This window comes from Alexandromys fortis, unplaced genomic scaffold, assembly GCF_014885135.2.
Source record: "Alexandromys fortis isolate MF-2015 unplaced genomic scaffold, M_Fortis_MF-2015_v1.1 scaffold_3, whole genome shotgun sequence".
NCBI lineage: Eukaryota > Metazoa > Chordata > Mammalia > Rodentia > Cricetidae > Alexandromys > Alexandromys fortis.
Window position 1 is genome coordinate 6000108 of NW_026067909.1, and position 20229 is coordinate 6020336.

A 20229-nucleotide genomic window follows, 5' to 3' on the forward strand; every position below is an offset into this window, starting at 1 on the left:
AGCAACCTCCAGCTTCATGCCTTGCTTGTAGCATGTGCCGTGTTCTCCTTCCTTACAAAGACCGACCACTTTTGTTGTGTTGGTTTGAATGAGAAATGCCCCTCACCATAAGCGTATTTGGTGCCCAATTGGTGGCACTGTTTGGGGGAGGCTTAGGAGGTTTGCTCTTGCTGGAGGAAGTACATCACCAGGGGTGGGCTTTGAGACTTTAAATTCTCAAACTACTTCCAGTTCGCTGTCTCTGCTCCATGCTTGTGGTTTAAGGTGTGAGCTCTTAGCTTCCTGTTCCTGCCACCATGCTTGCCCTTGCTCTATGCCTCCCTGCCATGGTGGACTCTCACCCCCTAGGACCTGTAAGACACAGTAAACTCCTGACATAAGCGGTCTTGGTCTCAGGGTCTGCTCACAGCGACAGGAAAGGAACCAATACAGCATTTTACCTCTGCCTCCTCTGCTCACCAGCTCAGCTGTCAGCGGGCATGAGGGCCCCTCCCACCTCCTGGCCACTGTGAGCAATGCTACTTTGAGGCTTTGCTTTCAATTTTTTTGGAGAAATACTCAGGGGTGCTGGATTGTATGATAGTTCTGTGTTTGATTTTTAATGAACTACCATGTGGTTTTCCACAGAGGCTGTGCCATTTAACAGTTTTACTGGCAGTGTCTAAGGCTTCTAGCATCTCCAACTCCTTGCCCAAGACTACTTCTCCACCCCTCCTTCCTTTGCCTCTCCCTACCTCCCTTCTTTTCCAGTAGCCATTTTAATGGTTGTGAGATATAGTTCTTGCCCCCATCCATCTGTTTCTTTTCTATTGCTGTGACAACCCACCATAGAATTTAATTTGGCTTATGGTTTCAGAAGGTTAGAGTCCAGGGTGATGGAGCAAAGGCAGGATGGCAGGAACAGCTTAGAATTCACATCTTGATGCACAAGCAGGAAGCAGAAAGAAAGATCACAGTGGGACTGGCGTGAGTCTTTTGAAGCCTCAACACCTGCTCCTAGTGACTCATCTCCTCCAACAACGCTACTCCTCTTACTCCTGCCCAAACAGCTTCAACATTTGGGGGTCAATAACTCAAGTATATGAACTTATTGAGGCCAGGCAGTGGTGGTGCACGCCTTTAATCTTAGCACTCGGGAGGCAGAGGCAGGTGGATCTCTGTGAGTTCGAGACCAGCCTGGTCTACAAGAGCTAGTTCCAGGACAGGCTCCAAAACCACAGAGAAACCCTGTCTCGAAAAACAAAAAAACAAAAACAAAAACAAGACTCTTTCTCAAAAAAAAAAAAAAAAGAACTTATTGAGGCCATTGCCATCCAAGCTACCATATGCTCCTTTTTATTAGCATATATTAATTATAAAAAATGGATTTTTATAAAAAATATATAAAAATGGATTTTATCATTGGCCTTTCTTTCAATTGTGTTAACCTCTGCCTTTGAATTATTGAGCTTTGAATTTTCCACTAACATTTAACATGAATATTGATACAGTTGAATAGGCTATGCTAATTTATTAATGTTTTATTTCCTTCTTTGTGTTCTTTATTGTCTGCCAAATTTTGGAATATTTTGATACTTGTAAGTTTTCCAGTCTATTGTGTTCCAGCCATTCCTTCCTCTCTGACACTATATTGGTGGCTGCTTAGGAGTTAAAATATACACAACATATCTCTCATGCCAGTTAGTGTTGCGCCATTTTCTATCTGACTGTGACCTGCCCATTCTCCACACCTACTCCATAATCTGTGTCTGATTTGTAATAGACCTCACAAGATAACATGATACATTTTTTACATAAATGGTCTTTTATATTTCAAAGAAATAAAGACATGAAAAGCTCTCTCATTTTCACGCACCTTCCCAGACCTGACAGCCTTCGCTACTTCTTTAACTTGGAAATTACAAAAGAATAAACTTCCCTCCCAGGAGCTTCCCTCAGTGTTTTTCATAAGTGGCAACACATTAGCTACACTTTCTCTAGTCTCAAGCTTGCCTTCATCCCAGAAGGATGCTACTCTGGATTCTGAACTTTGAAGTCAGCAGGTGTCCTTTCAGGATTTAAGGACGTGGTCCCTACTGCCTTGTGGCTTCCACAGTTTTGACAAGAAGTCTGTAGTCAGGACTGTTTTCAGCTGTGTGGATTGTGTCTGTTTTCCCTGGGTGCTTTAAAGACTTCTCACACTTCTATACAATACCCCAAGCACCAGCCTGCATCACAGTTCAGATAGCAGTATGTGTAGCTGAAGGTTAGTTGGAGCTGGGGTAGAGTTTGGTCTTGGTCCAGGGTTTGTAGCTCTCATTTGCAGCAGGAACTGACCTGGCTGTATCTACGTGCTTGATTCTGTTGCCCAGATGTCTTTTCCTCTCTCACAGCTGGGAGAACTTTGACCAGGAATAGGACTATGAGAGAAGAAAGACTTTGAAAGAGGTTGAAGAATGAAGGGCCAACTCCTCATGGACAGTAGACAGCTGTGGGCAGACTTCCTGTGAAGCCGCCAGGGAAGCTGTAGTAACACACTCATCTAGGCGGTGAGTCACCTAAGCTAACCACAGTGCTCAGAAGCTGAGACATCCTTCAAGGTCCGTGTAGAGGTTTCCCATTTGGTTTGCAGATGGCCATTTTCCTGCTGTGTCCTTAGAACATCATCCCTGGATTTTATTCTCTGTTGTAGCACCTTTTCTAAAAGATAATGCTTTCATTCATACTGAACTGGGGCTCCCTCTGCTAATTTCATTTAACCTTTATGGCCTGCAAAAGCATCATCTCAAAACGGTCACCACCTGATTAATATGGGACTTTCACAGGAAATCTAGGGGAACACAGTTCCAGCCTGCAATTCTGTCACAGGCTCTAGACAGAAGAGCTGCCCCATGATTTGTGTTATGGAAGTCAAGTGGCGGCTCCTCAGGCTTGGCCTCTGGCTATCTCTCACAGTGTCCTCCCTACAGCCCATGATGTGGCGTCTCTTTTGCATAAGGGAATTAATCCCAAATTACTCAGCTAGTGAATGACTGGACCTTTCCCATGCTGAGTGTTTCCTCCACGGTGTCTATCATTTCTCAGGGCTAACATTTTTAGATTTTTTTTTAAAAATTACATTTGTTATTTATTATTATGTGTGTGGACGTATGTACACATCCATGCTAAGGTGTGCACTGGGGAGGGCGGAGGACAACTTGTAGGAAGTGATTCTTTCCATCCACCATGTGGGTTTCGAGTTTAGAACTCAGGTCCTCAGTCTTAGTGGCAAAAAAAACTTTATTTACTGAGCCATCTGGCTGGCACTAAGATCAACTTTGCTTTTTCTCCAGGTTGATTCTGCAGACAGGCCCAACTTCTCATGGTGTAGACCAGGTTGCTGTAAATGATGCTTTTAACATAGAGGTTGGAGAGACGGCTCAGAGAATAAGAGCACTGGCTGCTCTTCCGGAGGTCCTGAGTTCAGTTCCCAGCAACCACATGGTGACTCACAACCATCTATAATGAGATCTGGTGCCCTCTTCTGGTGTGCACACATACATGTAGGCAAAAACAGTGTATACATAATAAATAAATCTTAAAAATAAACAACAGAAACACTTTCCCCCCCAGTTCCAGAGACTGAGAATGTTACAACTGCTTCATACGCCGGTTCTGGGGAGGACACCTCTGATTTTGGCCTGCAGTTGCTGCTTTCTTTTCTTTTCTTTTTCTTTTTTTTTTTTTTTTTTTTTTTTTTTTTGGGTTTTTCGAGACAGGGTTTTTCTGTGGCTTTGGAGCCTGTCCTGGAACTAGCTCTGTAAACCAGGCTGGTCTCGAACTCACAGAGATCCACCTGCCTATGCCTCCTGAGTGCTGGGATTAAAGGCACGCGCCACCATCGCCCGGCTAGTTGCTGCTTTCTTGATGCTGGATGGTGGAGAGGCAGCGAGTGAGCTTCTAATGACACTAATGACACATCTTCTACTGACAGATCTCCTTACCTTGTCAAGGCCAACCCTAGTGAAGTCAATTGACCTTAATTACCTCCAGCTAGGCCCCACCTCCAAGCACAGTTCCTCTGGGCACTAAGGCTCCAATATGCGAATCTGGGTGATGCAGTTTAATTCATGATAGGCTCTTTGTTTCTCTTACCCTGTGTTGAGGAAACTGAGGCTCAGGAAGAGGCAGGCACTGAGTTAGAGAATAGACTGGCTACTTGCCTCTCCTATGCAAGGGCTGTTGCCAAAAGACTGGTCTGGGGTATTGAGCCCTGGTCTTCTAAGCTGCTCACATGCTCAGTGCCTCCCACCTCAAGGCACTGATACACCCATGTCAGGACAGCAGCTGTAGTGACTGGAGTGCCCAGGGGTTCTGTGGTACACCAGAGGCTTAGTGTTCCTGCCACTCTCAAGAGCCCGACCCAGACGCAGCCCCTTTTCAAGTCTCCCAAGCACCCAGGGCCTGACCATTGGCAGGCATTCTGAGACAATCCCCTCTATGGGCTGCTGAAGAACTGCAGGGCTTCTGAGCGTCCTGAGGTTGAGGGAGAAGCCTGGTGGCCCTGTGGCAGTCTCCTGTACCATGTCCCCACCGCGATGCATGAGCAAGACAAGCAGCAGCCCATTGACAAGCTCATGGCCTGGGCTGCTTTCTCTTAAGCAGGGTCTGTAGACTGTAGCTTGGCCTGCCCTGGGTCTGCAGTGTCTCCTCCTCGTGTCTCCTCCCTCCGTGCTGAAATAAAATCCTCTATAGCTATGTGAAGTAGGACTGGATCTTTTGAAATGACACAGGGATGAGGTGATGCCTGGAAGAGGCCAAACTGGAACATTCTAGAAAGTCAGGCTTTCAGGTTAGGGTACAGATGATATCAAAGAGAGCCCCTGTCATCGCCAGGCCCAGAGATGGAGCCATGAGGCCAAAGCGATGACCTCAGCACAGGGGCAGGTGGGTGAGCAGAGAGGATTCATGCTACTCAAATTCTCCAGTGTGAGAGGTGATTTGGTGGCCGCTCCACGCTAAGGGACATTTGAGCTGAGCCCTACTTCCTCCCCCAACTGCATAAGCCATGGCTCGCCTCATCACTCCGCTTCTCACTGCACCCTCATGTTGTGAGGGGATTGGGCTTCAGCTCCTGGGAGAAATGGCTGAGACAGAGGTGCCTTTTGTAAGGTGTGCACTCTCCTGGAAGAATAGAGGGACACATGAGCGTCTTGGCATCAGGTAACCGTAGCTCGGCGTGTAGCAAAGGGTATGGTCACAATAGGAAGATGTGCAATTACAGAGACAAAAATACCCCAAGGAAATCAACACGGGACTTATTAATATAGGACCCATAGGTGACAACTGTCAGACAATCGGTCAACAAGGGGCCTCGTGTCTGCATGATCCTAGCTAACCCGTCATGATCTTTATGAAGTGTCCTTCTGGGGGGTCCGGATCTTCAAATACGAGGGGAGACCCTTCCCTTTTATTAGCAGCTAAGCTCTTTATATACTTTTACTATATTGAGGCAGGTTAGAAGTCTAAGCTTTATTGTCTTATGTTATTGGAAATCCAGATTCCGGCAGGCTTCTCCCTCAGGTCAAGCTTTGTCTGCGAATATATTCTCATTTTTTCCATGTACAGAGACCGTCTGGAGAGGGGCAGGAAAGATTATGACTGTAATATACTTAAATCCAATTTATTTGCCTGACCAGAAACTTCCACCCTCCGCAATTGCTTCCAACCCAAGATGCTGTCTTTGATTCTTTCACGATAGGGGGAAATGTGCGTGGGTGGCTTCCAGCAGGTTCAGGTGCCCAGCGCACTGTGCCCACTGTGGCTGGGCCAGAGGGTGACAGGCGGGTGTGAGAGTTTCCATTTAGACTTTCCCATTGGCTCCTGACGCCACAACTGTCTCCTGGAAGAGAAATAGGATAACTGAGGCTCAGCTCTTGTCTCTAGAAAGTTCTTTGCCTGCCTGGTCCCTGTTGTGGCCACTTACCTGCCTCGTTTGATTCAGGCATTTCTTTATCAGTGGTCATCCCGCCCCTGTGTGGTGTTGGCCTGGGACAGGGTGGCTCTGGCCCCACATTATGGGCGTTACAAGATTGTGCTGACGTTGACTTCAGGCCTTGCCTCTGGATGCGGGCTCGCTGCCCTGCTTTGGGAGGAATGATTTTGGAGATTATTTTCTGAGTTGGTGTTTGTTCATTTTAAATGATGGGCTGCAAAGGCACCAGCTGGACAGATGGAGAGGTGTGGGCAGGGCTGCCTGAAGAGTACCCAGCTGTGCCCAGATCCTTCTGGCCTGCATCCTGGCCAAGAGATGTCTGGTATCGGCCGTGGCCTTGGACTGTGCAGCTTAATCCAGACCTTGGACTGAATTTAGGATTATAACAGGCAGCCTTCCTGGTTGTTATCTATGGGCCACTTCAGTGTAATAGGATGCATACATTAAGTGCCGACTGTGTACACCCTTCCTTGCTTTTCTAGAAGGGGATGCAACAGAAAAAGCAACCAGCCATATATAAAGAAGTGGTGGGCTCTGAACCTGGAACAGGGGCATGGGGTCCTGGGTAGGGTCCTGGTTGCAGGGAAACAGGGTCACAGAGATGCCGTGTAATATGACCAACTCGACCTCCCACATCACAAGAAACCCTCAACTTTAGACATAATGGGACAAGTGCCCTCTGCAACAGCCAGATACTGACACGGACCTGGCATTCATGATGCTCTAGGTACCTGAGCCCAACGAAACTGAGCCAAGAAGCTACGTACAGACCCCAAGCTAGAGTCATATCTAGGAATTTTGATCTGAGATTATAAAGGCTGAGAAGTCCCCAGGTCTCTGAGCGAGAGGTCCTAGCATGAGCGTAGGGTCAATCCTGCTCACATTGTAAGGCCTGACACTGAGGGAGCCAACGGAGAGGTCTCAGTCTGAATCAAAAGGTGGAAAGGTGGGAGCTTCAGTGAGGGGGGTTAGAGAGATGGACATCCCAGCTTAGGAAGAGAGCAAAGGTTCCCTTCCTCCGCCATTCTGTACTACTCAGGGCCTTAGTAAACTGGATGATACCTGTCTTCATTGGAAGGTGGACCTGTGTAGATGACTGATTTAAATATCTCTTCAAGGAACATTTATCCCCCACCCTCCACACACAAATATTTCCCAAGCTATCCGGACAGCCTTCAGCCCAGTCTAGTTGACATCTAGTTCACCATCATGAGTCATCTCGGTCCCTGGCTCTGTCCCCTCCTCTGTATGCCACAGATAATAGAGATGGATTTCTACTCCTGGAAACCTTTGCCCTCCCCCATGGGACTTTGGAGACCTCTAAAGAAAGCATTATGGGTGATCAGAGATGTCTTATTGCCTGGGAGTTTAGAGAGCCTCACTTGTAGATGTGGTGAACTGCACAGCGTAGCACAAGGCTGGGAATGAAAAACTGGTCTGCCTGGGAATCTCCAATTGCTTACTTTTCAGTCTGTGAGGACCCAGGACAGGGTCCTTGTCCCCTGACATGCTCCCTCTCTTGGGGTAAACACAAGCGGGAAACAGGGAGTTGGACCAGGCAAGTCGGACTTAGTACTATTTCCTCCTCAAGGGAGCATGTCATCACAAAGCTTGAGGCCTGCAGTTGCCATCCTCAGTCCTATTGGGCTGAAATACTCTGTCCTAGGAGTAACTAAACAGTTCAGAAAGGGCTTTGGAATGGTCCTATAGTACCTGCTAATCTCTGTGCAAAGGCAGAACAGCTCCATTTCCCAGCCTGGCATGGAAAGCTGGGGAAAGGGGTTGTGCTATTTGGATCTTTCTAAGGGAAAGGCCACAACATGGCTCCTCTTACAGAAAAGCCTAGGAAGAGCCAGGCGATGATGGCGCACGCCTTTAATCCCAGCACTCGGGAGGCTGAGGCAGGTGGATCTCTGTGAGTTCAAGACCAGCCTGGTCTGCAAGAGCTAGTTTCAAGACAGGCTCCAAAGCTGCAAGAGAAACCCTGTCTCGAAAAACAAAAAAACAAACAAACAAAAAAAAGAAGCCTAGGAAGTGGGTCATTTGGGTTTCAGCATTCCTTCCTCCTCCCTCCAGGTTGAGTAAGCGTCCAGTGGCTGTACTCCATTCAACCCCATTCTGTGTGATGGCTTGAATGAGAAATGCCTCCGTAGGCTCGTATACTTGAATACTTGGTCTTCAGCAGGTAGAACTGTTTGGGAAGGATTAGGAGGTGTGGCCTTGTTGATGGTGTGTCACTGGGGAGAGGCTTTGAACTATCGAAAGACTCTAGTGATTTTGATTTGATTTAGCTCTCTCTACCTCCTGTTCATAGATTGAGACATGAGTCCCCATGTGCTTCTCCAACTGCCTGGCATCATGCCCTCACCCTGCCATCATGGACTCTAACCCTCTGGAACTGTAAGCCCAACTCTTTCTTTTATAAGTTACTTTGGTTGAAGTGTTTTAGCATAGCAATAGAAAAGTAACTGTGACACCTGCCTGTCACTGGATGACCAAACACCCTGCTCAGCAGACTAGAATGAATTAAGCAAGGAGGTGGTCCACAGGCCCAATTGAGAGGGGCAACAATGACCATGGACAGATATAGGGAGTTGTGTTGGCCTCCTTGGCAGCCCTGGACATGAGCTAGCCTGCAAAGGGAAGATTTAGTCTTGCTGAGGCCCTCACTGCTGTCCTGTACCCCTGAAAACCTTGACGCATGGAATCATTGTCCTTCCACCCAAGATTCCATGAGATTAACTTTGCTATGATAGAGGCCAGGCTGACTTCATGCCAAAGATGAACTGCAAGTGGCAAGCACCTCCCTTTTGACACTGTGGGTCTGAGTCAGGCATCCCCTGCAAACATTATAGTTACCACCGATGTGCCCCCAAAAGAGAAGCCAGTGGTCCCTTGGGTAGGTCTGGGGAATAAGGCAGAAGGTGTCTCTGAGCTTAAGCCTGAGCTCAGAATCAATGCTTAGTAGGGCAGCAGATGGAGCAGACGCCAGGACTTTTCAAGGGCAGGGATTTCACCAGGCATGGTAGCAGACACCTTGTCTTCCAGCTCTTGGAGGGTAGAGTGCCGTGAGTGTGAGGCCAGCCTGGTCTATATAACAGCTTGTAGGCCAGCCAGGGCTATACAGTAAGACCCTGTCTCAAAAACAAAAAGGAAAAAATAGCAGGGATTTTTGCCATTCTGTCTGTTTTGTGTTGATGAACAGCAGCAGAGAACCTGCTAACATCTTCATCTCTAGTATCTACGCTTTCCAAAATTTTGCCACCTTAACAGTAAGCTTTTCAAATCCTGTTGATTTTATTTGAATTTTAGCCTAAGAGGTTTAACAACTTCTGATTTAACATCATCATCAACAACAACAACAACAACAAAAGAACCCCAAAAACTAAGAGCAACACAGGTTATCTCTCAATAGGATTCCATCACATGGACTACAGTGTATCTGTTTAATGTAATAATACATGGTTCACAATAACTAACTACTTCTAAGGCAGAAGTGGAAAAAAAATGCAGGACTTTGTTTATAATTTTAACAGGTTGTGTGAATACTCATGCACAAACATCCATGCGCTCACTTCTACATCCAAAGATGTATATACATGTATGTGCACAATCATGGACATATAACACACATATGCACACACTCATAAATGGACACAAATACAAATAATGTCTATAAAGGCAGACATATGCATGTATACGTGAGTGTACACACACATGCACGTACTCAGGTATACACCCATGCACACATCCGTAGGCTGAGTGCCACAAGCATACAGTGGGGAGATGTGAGCTGTGTCTATCTGTGTGGGGGTGGCTAGTGCCTTTTGGCTTCCAGGGCTGGATTACAGTCTGTACTAAGGACAACCAGCTTGTAGATGGAAAGATAATTTTGCAAATGTTAAGTGCTTTGGCACAATACAGACATCGTTAAATCACCCAGTTAAGAAAATGTGTTAGACAACAAAAACCCTGCTAATTTATTACATCCGTGTTCCCAGAAGAGTTCATGGGCAGATCTCTGCAGGTGAGTCCATTCAGCCTGCTTTTCTGGAAGGAACCACGCTCGAAATGTAGGGAAGCTTTCTAAAATTCCCTTTGCCCTTGACAGCCAGGTGACGTTTGAACCCTGGAAACAGCAGAAATCTCACCCTTGTAGCTCTGTCTATCCATCCCTCATCCTGAGACCAGAGCTACTCAGAGTCACCTGCTGTCTTCAGCATACCCCCGACACTTCTGAAAACCCACTTGATGCCAACAAGAGCAGAAGAGCAACTCCTGGAGGGGATGGGTGGCATGGCTTATGAGTAAAAACGAACTGGTTACAAGCTTATGCTAAGGAGCCATTGATTTTTGTTGTTGTTACATGTGATAACTATGTCAAACATCCTTTCTATTGAAAACACATACTGAAGTCTAATGACTCTTTGCAATGAGAACTTACAAATAAAGACGCATGGACAAAAGGGTTTACTGTGTGACTCACTCTGTCACACTACAGTTTCCATGACGAGATTTTTTTAAAAGTTTTCCCTTTTTTCTTTTCTTAAATTTTGTTTTGATTTGGGGAGGTGAAGTACAGGGGCTGAGAGAAGATGCAAAGAAACTGGGAAATGAACGGATGAAAATACTGATGTAAAAGACACATAGAATAAATAAAAAGAAAGTTAAAAAAGAATGGGTCAAAACAATAGTGTGGACTTGCCTTTACACAATCCAGGGGAAAATCTAGGAAGGAGAGGGAACAGGCCAGCAGAAGGCTCACAAGAAGCTGCGCAAGGTGGTCACAGCTCACTTTCCTAATTGCTCAACATATATTTTTATTTTTTGTTTGTTTATTTATGCGGGGATGAATGGTGATGGGAGTGGGTGCATGCACACGACAGTGTGCACGTGGAAGTCAGAGGACAGCTTTGCAGGAGCTGGTTCTCTTCTTCTGCCGTGTGGGTACTGAGAATAAGAGCCAGGTCCCAGCCTTGCTGGCAAGTGCCTTTACTTGCTGGCCCCCAGTTTTAAGTGTGTGTGGATTTTTAAAGCATCTACTGACTGTGAGGTTTTTTTTTTTTTTTTCAAAATAGTGATGGTTAGGAGTTGAAATTTTTAAAATAGATTATCAACATTTAGAATATACTGATAGTTTTAGAAACTCTAAGAAGATTGTTAAAATCTTAAAGCTAATTTAAATTAGAGGAATTATCAAGACACAAAATATAGCAACTCCCAAGTTCCTCCCCAAGGCCATCCACAAACAACCACAACTGAGAACCTTCTAAACCCCCACTACTAAGACCGGCATGCCTCCTGTTTGGCAGTGGGCACCCTACCACCTGCATCGCTTTGTTCCGTGGCTCCTCAGTGAATGCTACACTAAGACAGGAATGACAAAGTCTCTCCACACAGTCCTGTTGACTTAGGTACCCCTTCTTTCACCCCAAATCCAGAACATGCCTAGATCAAGAAAAGAATGAAATGTACCCACAGGGGACTGGAGAGATGGCCCAGCAATTAAGAGCACTGGCTGCTCTTCCAAAGGACCCAGGTTCAATTCCCAGCACCCACATGGCAGCTCATAACTGTCTGTAATTCCCATTCCAGGGGGATCCAATATCCTCACACAGAGTATATAGAGGCAAAACACAAGTGCACATTAAATAAATAAATGAATGAATCTTAAAAAAAAAAAAAAGAAAGAAAAAAGAAATGTACCCACAATCACATTCCCACACACCACGCCATGACCTGAGTCCGGCAGCCCACTGCAACCCCAAACTCCCAAACTTAATCCTAACATGATTGGTCTTTCAGAAGTTTCCATATCTCCACACATATGTCCTCGAGGTGTTCATCACTCTTCTCTGAAGAACAAGGGTGTCTATTCAACCCAGAGTAGAGCTAGGTGGCTTTCTAATGTCTATGTGACCTTGACAGGATCCACATGTCTTGCCAATCTGTGGCACTGAGAGGGGCAGGGAGAAGGAAAAGCGAAGGGGAGCCATGGGTAGACAGGAGAGATGGGGCAGCTGGGGCCAGCGGGAGAACAAGACACAGAAAGGGAGAACTCCAGCTTGGGACAGAGCTGACATCTGGCCTATCTGGCACCTTGAATGAGGACATGACTGAGAAATCACCACAGGGGCTACAGTAGAGAGGAGGCTGAGAGAGGAGGTGGGCTGTTCCAGACGGAAGGACTGAGCTATCATGGGCTCAGAACCAGGCCACCCATGACGGGAGGGCGACAGGACTGCCACAGAGACTGGAAAAAGGATGCGGTGCTTCCCAGGGTTGGAAAGAATGTCAAAGGCCACAGTGACACCTCCATCTCTGATGGTGAGCGACCCCACCATCTCCCCGCCTCCTCTTTCCTCCCTTTCACTTCTCCCTGCCAGATAGATGGGCCGGGGTCCTGAAGATGGAGCTCTGCCTAGGGAAAGGGAGGGGCTTCCCTGGGCTCAGCTGCGTGCTGGGCTCCTGCTAAGTCTGGGCAAGGCCTCGCTCAGGGCTGCAAATTGTACCCAGCTGCAGAGTCACAAATGCAGGGAAGTGAATTCTTTGGCTCCTAAAATCCAACTTGGCTGTGAATGGAAGGCCACATCCTTGCTGCCAGACAGAACACAGGGTCCTAAAGCAGAAAGTCGGGTCAGATCCAGCCTTCCCTCCAACCACTGGCTGCCTCAAAATATTTCTGGAGGTGTGTCTTGGTTTCCAGGGAGGGATTCTCCGTGCAAAGGTCGAGGCCAATGCTGCCAACAGAAATGCCTTAGCAGATGCTAGTAAGAGAGTCCAGTGGGGAAAGCGCTGACGGCGAAATCCGCATGACCTGAGTTCAATCCCCAGGTCCCTTGTGTGTGGAAGGAGAGAACCAACTCACAAAGTTGTCCTCTGACCTCAGCACGCTTGCTGTGCTACACACACATCCATGCACAGACATATCACACACACACACACACACACACACACACACACACACAACTTTTAAAAGAAAGAAATGCCTTAGTGCTATATACCAGCACAGAGTAAGGTGTTCTGTGTCCCAGAAGGGTTTGCTTCTCCAGCAGCTCATTCAAAGCAGATTTCAAAACACAAATGCAGCCAAGAGGGCGTCAGGTGGCCACAGCATGACAGGTCACACAACGGGATATGTGGCTCAGAAACCACATCTAGGCCTAGTCCTCTAGGCATGAATCCAGTGCAAACGCTATAACCAGGGTAGAGCTGCACCCATCCCCAATCCTATCCTTTCCCCACTGAGGCAGCCAAGTGTTTAGACACAGAGAGCCACAGACTAGATTCCGATAGTGCACTTCCTAGCTTCTGACCATACTCTCTCTGTGGCAGAACCGGTCACAAGGGAAGGTCCTGGGGTGTGCTGAAGGCGTCCCTTCTTCCCTTAGGTCTGGCACCCTTGGATTTCTTGCCACTACCACAAAGCTCACCTTGGAGGCTACCCCCCTGGGGACCTGCTTGGGAAGCACCAGCCACAGGTCGTCACACAGAAGGCAGTCACCGGTGGATCTCATTGCAATTCATTTTAATTACGTGTGACATAAAAAGACCACCTACAGATGAGACGATGCCGCCGTAAGAGTCCCAAGGTTGCTGTGGGGAGTACTTCATAACTGAAGTGTGTTCTCCCCAAGGAGTTGAACCACCATTTGATTTAATTTTTAATTTTTACATTTTAATCAAAAATAGATCAAATGGTGGTGGTCTCTCCAGGGAAGTATACTTCAGATAAGAAACCGGCCACGCTCCTCTTAAATATGTAAAGCTGCCATCTCCCCGCGAGTCACGAGGGTGGTGACGCCTCCGCCAGCCAGCCCCCACTGCAACTGGGCTTCCAGTTTCTGAGGAGGGATACCCCGACACCCTGGGCTGCATCTGCTGCAGCCCCTCTCCTGTCACACAGACCAATGCAGCTCAGCAGGGCAGCCTACCTGGGAAATGGCTGCTACGTGACCCAAGCAGGACACCTTACCCTGCCAGCCAGGGGGATGTCTGAATCTCCCTCTCAGGTGTGTGCGTGGTGGGGAAGGGGGGGGGAGAGTACCTGCAGACAGGCACTTTGTGACATTGTATGTTGTAATAACCATCACAAGGAAAGGCATACATGTTTTATCCAGGCGCCTGCACAGATCTGATGTCTTCAGTCCACCATGTCACCTGGCTGTCACACCACGGCTCTGAGGTTTACCTAATCTCCTTCTAACGCTCATATGGATCCTAGGAGCTGCCACCCATACTATACATGTGCTCTTAGAGGGCAAAGCGTGCATCCTGCAGCTTCTTGGGACCTCCTGCTATCACCATGCACGAGCAGAGCCCCCATGGCACTGTGGTGAGGAGGAAGAGAGTCCACGGAGGGAAGACCGTGCAAGCACTGGCTTCAGGTGACAAGTGTTAGCATGTGCCCTTTGGCTCATGTTGCTGCTAAAAATGAGGTGGTGGCACATGCCTTTAATTCCAGCACTTGAGAGGCAAAGGCAGGTAGGTCTCTGTGAGGCCAGTCTGGTCTACAGAGTGAGTTCCAGGACAGCCAGGGCTGCACATAGAAATCCTGTCTCAAAAAAAAAAAAAGAAAAGAAAGAAAGAAAGAAAAGAAAAAAAGGAAGGAAGGAAGGAAGAGAGAGAGAGAGAGAGAGAGAGAGAGAGAGAGAGAGAGAGAAAGGAAAGGAAAGAGAAAAGCAGCCCATGCCCTCACTCTCTCTTGGCATCTGAGTGGGGTGCTGGAGGGTCTATGGGGAAGGCTGAGTGCTTGATGGGAAGGCACTGGACCCTGGCATGGGGCTGAGGAAGGTAAGTTCTGTCCAGCCCTAAGACAGGCTTTCTTACATTACATGCTCAAGCCAAGGATGACGTATCCCCCACCTGTAGTCAGCACCCCAGCTCAGTCCCAGGAAAAGCACATGGCACTTTGCAGAGAACATGTGCTTCCATTCTGCAAGCCAGAGCTAGCAGAGTGGCTCTGTCAAAGTTGCCCAAAGACAAATGGAGTATTCACTCTGTCAGTCTAGCTCTTGTTCTAGTTGTCTCTGTCTTCAGCTTGTCTCGGCATTTCCTGACTCCCCCTACTGGCAGGGTAGGTAAATGGCATGGAAGCAGGTGCCGCTTCCCCCCAGATCCAGCATCCTTGGGCGCTTGCCTGGACACCTACCCTCTTCCCAGGTGTGTGACGCAGCAGTTTGTTACCCAGAGGCACAAGGCTCCACGCCAAAACATTAGAACTTCCTCATCTTTCATAATGGGAGCTATACACCTACACCACTCCACGGCCTGCCCTAGCCCTTGGCAGCTGTCATTCTATACCCTGCCTCTCCAAACTCAATCTTTTTAGATTCTACATATGCCCAAGAGCTTACAGCATTCGCCTGTGAGTGGCTTCCTTTGCTTAGCATAATGTTATACAAGCTCCCCCACATTGTTGAATGGACAAACTTCAACACAGAGGACAAATTGCAAAATGTAGAAAGGCTAACCTTGCCAACAAGTGAAATCAAGAAAACTGGATATGCCTATGTAAATGAAGATACTGGACCATTACCACACCTTTAAAAAGAGAGACAGAAACACAGAGACACAGAAACAGAGAGAGAAAATCGAGATGAACTGCAGGCATAAACGAGGGACCCTAACCTCTCTCTGCACAAAAATGAAAACAGGATTCAGGGCATTGCTCTTGGCCTGACAAGGAGTGCAGATGACACCAGAGGCATCAAGTCCCAAAGCACTGTAACATGATTAATAAAAACCCAGAGACTGATATTAGGGTTCAACCTAAAGTTCAGAAAAGCAAAACAGTCAGTCCCTGGCTCTTACCTCAGTCCAAAATGGCCATCCTGCCTCCAGGAATCCTCAGAATGAGACTGTGTGTGAGAGCTGTCTCCTCTCGTCTTATATTCTTCTCTAGTGTTGGGATTAAAGGCGTGTACCACGACCTCCCAGTTTCTAAGGCAAACTAGTGTGGCTACTGGGATTAAAGGTGTGTGTCATTACTGATGGTGTGTAAGCCTGACCAGTGAGTTGTTTTACTCTCTGATCTTCAGGCAAGCTTTATTTATTAAAATACAAGTGAACTATCACTACAAAGCCCAGGCAAATCATACAAATGAAATGCTCCCACCAGTAACGGAAACAAGGAATGCAGAGGACACCCAGATGCAGAGATATAAAATTGGGCTCAAAGACTTAAATAGGATCAGCAAGATGGTTCAGAGGGTAGAAGTTCTTGCCGAGCAAGTTTAAGTTCAATCTCTGGAGCCCATGTAAAAAGGAAAGGAGAAAAGGCCCCCCCCCCAGAGTTGGAGTGGGAAGTCCTTCTGTATATATGTTGCTTTTATTGGTTAATGAATAAAGAAGCTGCTTTCAGCCAATGGCTTAACAGAATATACCCAGGCTGGAAGATATATATCTAGAGAGAGTAGGTGGAGTCAAGGAAACGCCATGGAGTCATCAGAAGAGAAAGACATGAGCCTCCAGCCAGAGTCTTGCTGATAGGCCATGAGCCTTGTGGTAAAATATAAAACAATAGAAATAGGTTAATTTAAGAGATAAGAGTGAACAAGAAATATGCATAAGCTATTGGTCAAACAGTATTACAAATAATATAGTTTCTGTGTGATTATTTTGGGAGTCTGGGCAGCTGGAAACGAACAAGCAGGCCTCCAACAACAGATTGGCACGCCAACATGGGGCTGACTACATCCATGTAAAAGCTGAGGAAGCTCTGAAAGGAATTCTAGACACACATACACAAAAACAAAGTCTAGCTGCATTCTTTTTTTCAGCTGGCATCATGTCGCAGCTCCCTTAAGAGAGGTCTTCCTGATTCAGCGGTAGCAGAAAAAACCCACATGGTTTCAAAATGGCAGCTTCCTGGTCCATGCTGTCAGCACAAACTCTGGCTCTTTCAGGAGGCTGAGCACTTGAATGGGGTATGTGAGCAGTGTGTTATAAACTGCTTAATGGTGCGACAAAGACCTGCTGCATACCTGGAATGGGAGCGGTGTGCATGGCTGCAGAGGCTTTGCACAGACCTCCATGACCTGTCCATGTTGGACAGGGCAGAGCCAAAAGGCAAAGCAGCCTTGATTGTAGCCACGCTTGCTTAACATTAAAAAAAAAAAAAAAAAACACTCCTGGTCAGAAAATAACCATAGATGTGCATGCAATAAAGAGAAATCCAGATGGAAAAGACCTCTAAATGGGTCACAGTGTCAGATAAATATATGTAGGGTTGGGAAAAAGAAGAAAAAGAATATAGAGAGGTATAAAAAGAAGTAAATTTTTTTAAAAAATAAAACAAAGTCTTTAAAGAGACAGAGTAAACTTGTAGAAAAAGTAATAGAGTATGAAAAATAAGCCACATAAAGATGGAAAATACACAGAGAATCTGGATTATGTATGTTATTGTGTTTTCTTTAATTTTTTTGACTGTGAATGAGCTAAGTACAGAGGCATTTCATTGTTTGGGCTACTAAGCTAAACCAGCATATATATTTTAAAGGCATTTTGACTTCAGAATTTGGGTCTAAGGATTTGTAGCTTTGAAAAAGAGGTTCTTCTCTTGTTTCCATAGAAGATGAGAACCTGTAGGTTTTCTTCCAGACTAATGTGGTTTGATGGACCAAGAGCCCCTGAAAGGTAGTTCTAAATTTACTTTAAACACCCCTAAAATTACTTTGCCCAACAAAAAAGCAGGAAGCAGTTTGGAGAGAACTAAGCCCAAATTCCCTAAATATTGTTTATAAATGTTTCTTTACATTTAAAGGGGGATATGCTATAGAGATTTGCATTGGTATGGAACTTGGTTTATTGATACGAATTTAAGATCAAATTTGTTATTTGTATATTTCTGCTCTTGATTAAGGTATTGTGTTTGTGCAGCTCATTTAAAAATGTAATGTATAATTAAGAAATACAGGTTAATAGATAATCATCTATAATAGTCAAACTAGTCATGTTAGTTAGATTTTCTAGATATATAGAGATACATGATGTGGGAGTGATTTCTTATTAATAAAGAAACTGCCTCGGCCCTCATAGGACAGAAAATTAGGTAGGCAGAGTAGACAGAAGAGAATTCTGGGAAAAAGAAGCTTAGTGAAGGAGTCGCCATGATTCTCCCGCTCCAGACAGACACAGGTTAAGATCCTCCCTGGTAAGCCAGCTCATGGGCTACATAGAATATTAGAAATGGGTTAGAACAATATGTAAGAGCTAGCCAATAAGAAGCTGGAACAAGCCGGGCCAGGCAGTGTTTGAAAGAATACAGTTTCCGTGTAATTATTTCTGGGCATAAGCTAGCCATGCGGGCGGCCGGGTGCCGGGGACGCAGCCCTGCCGCTCCTATTTCAACAGATACATTTCAGTTAGATAGGTATTCTTCAAATCTTTCAGAGACCTTCAGAGTATGGCATTTAAAATGTTTTAATAACTTAGGACTTTCCATGACAATGAGACACATCTGCTCCTGGATGCACCAATCTACTTCAAGAGGAAGATGGACATTGAAGAGGCTCCTCATGGAGTTTGTTAGCCATTTGCGCAAGAAACTGCTCTTGCCTGAACTGCTTGACTGGACTAGCAGGACCCACAGAAAAATGACTGCTGAAGTTGCCTAAAGAAGGTGAGACAGTCCTTCAGGGTTCCTGCTTCATGAAAGAGTCTGCCAGACATTCGGCAGAACACAGAAGAAAGTGACTGACAAACGGCCAATATAAGTGGAACTGTCTTTGAAATTTCCCGCTTCATGGAAAAGTCTGCCAGATACTATGGGCCAGCAGTCTAAATATGGGTACCTGCATTACCAAAGAACTTTGGGTGACTGTCCAGGCAGCGAGATGTCTCTGTCAATTCTAGAGTTTAGAAAGTTGCTTACAATACACTTCCTGTTCCATGCCATGTATGCACAAATGAGCAAGCATGCATGCATGTGTACATACATACAGATTAAAAGAATTAAATAGCTATTTCCCCAGATTTATTTAGGTGCCATGGGCCATCAGTGATCATCATTATTTTGGAAGATTGGAAATGACATTCCTAATCTTTAGATTAAGTTCTTTCTGTTAATTCAAATTACTTATGAAAGGATTTGTCAAGAATATTGGGAAATTCAAGAAATTCGCAGCATCATCAACTCGAGTTTTTGAAAATGATCACGCTAGAGCTGGGGAGATGGCTCAGTGTGCTAAGGGGCTGTTGAGCAAGCATGAGGACCCGGATTCCCATCTCCAGCCTCCATGTAAAAGCTGGGAATGTCAGCACATGTCTGTAACCTAAGTGTGTGGGGAGTAAAGATCCCGGGGGTCTCAGGCCAGCCAGTCTAGCTAATACAGCAAGCTCCAGGTGACCTCCTGAGGAATGATACCTGCGCTTGACCCCCGAGTCACCACACGCAAGCAGGCACATGTGCATACACACACGCAAGCAGGCACACACACATACACACACGCGAGCAGGCACACACGCATACACACATGCAAGCAGGCACACACGCATACACACATGCAAGCAGGCACACATGCAAGCAGGCACACACGCATACACACACGCAAGCAGGCACACACGCATACACACATACAAGCAGACACACATGCATACACATAAAGGACGTGGAAACAACGGTGTTTTAGAAGGTGAAGCAGTTTGAACGATGTTAACATGCCCCTCTCTGCTAAGGATTTAACATGCTTGAACTTTCTGGTGTGAATGGCTTTGAAATGGTTGGTTTAGACATTGTCATCAATTTATTTAAGATGTTTAAAGATTTGTGTACTTTGATATTTTTATCCTAATGCAAAAACCTAATAGTGACAGATTAAAGGGACAAAAAAAAAAGCTTATCTAATGACACACACATAAAAGCCCAGTGTTTCCTTGGGTGGAAGGAAATGCCTTTTTCCTCTTCTTGACAGGGAAACAATGAGGAAGCACTCGGAAGAGATAATCCCATTTCACGCTCTTCATGGGGTGCCTGGAAACCCAGTGTAGTGCAATCTGTGTAGGTTCTGCCTGTGGGCTAATGGGTTGTGCTTAGTACCAGCAGTGCTGACAGGTGGTCTGTGCAGGGAGAGCGAGCTGTGGGTGAGGACAGCTGACCTGGCCAGCCCCAGCAGGCTGCATGACTCACCTCCAGGGACGTCCAGGGCTGAAGAAGGATCTGCACACCTCTCTGCCGGCCCCACACATGTCCATAGGCAGCAGGACACTCCCGAGGCTGCCCAGGACAGGGCTGGTCAAGGGAGGCTTGCTGTAAATGGAACTTTCTGCTGACTTTT

General features: G+C 46.3%; 1 pseudogene; it reads left to right on the top strand.

The window, feature by feature from the left end:
• Positions 1-20229, top strand: part of LOC126498559 (nucleolin-like) — a 42179-nt pseudogene that overhangs the window by 19867 nt on the left and 2083 nt on the right.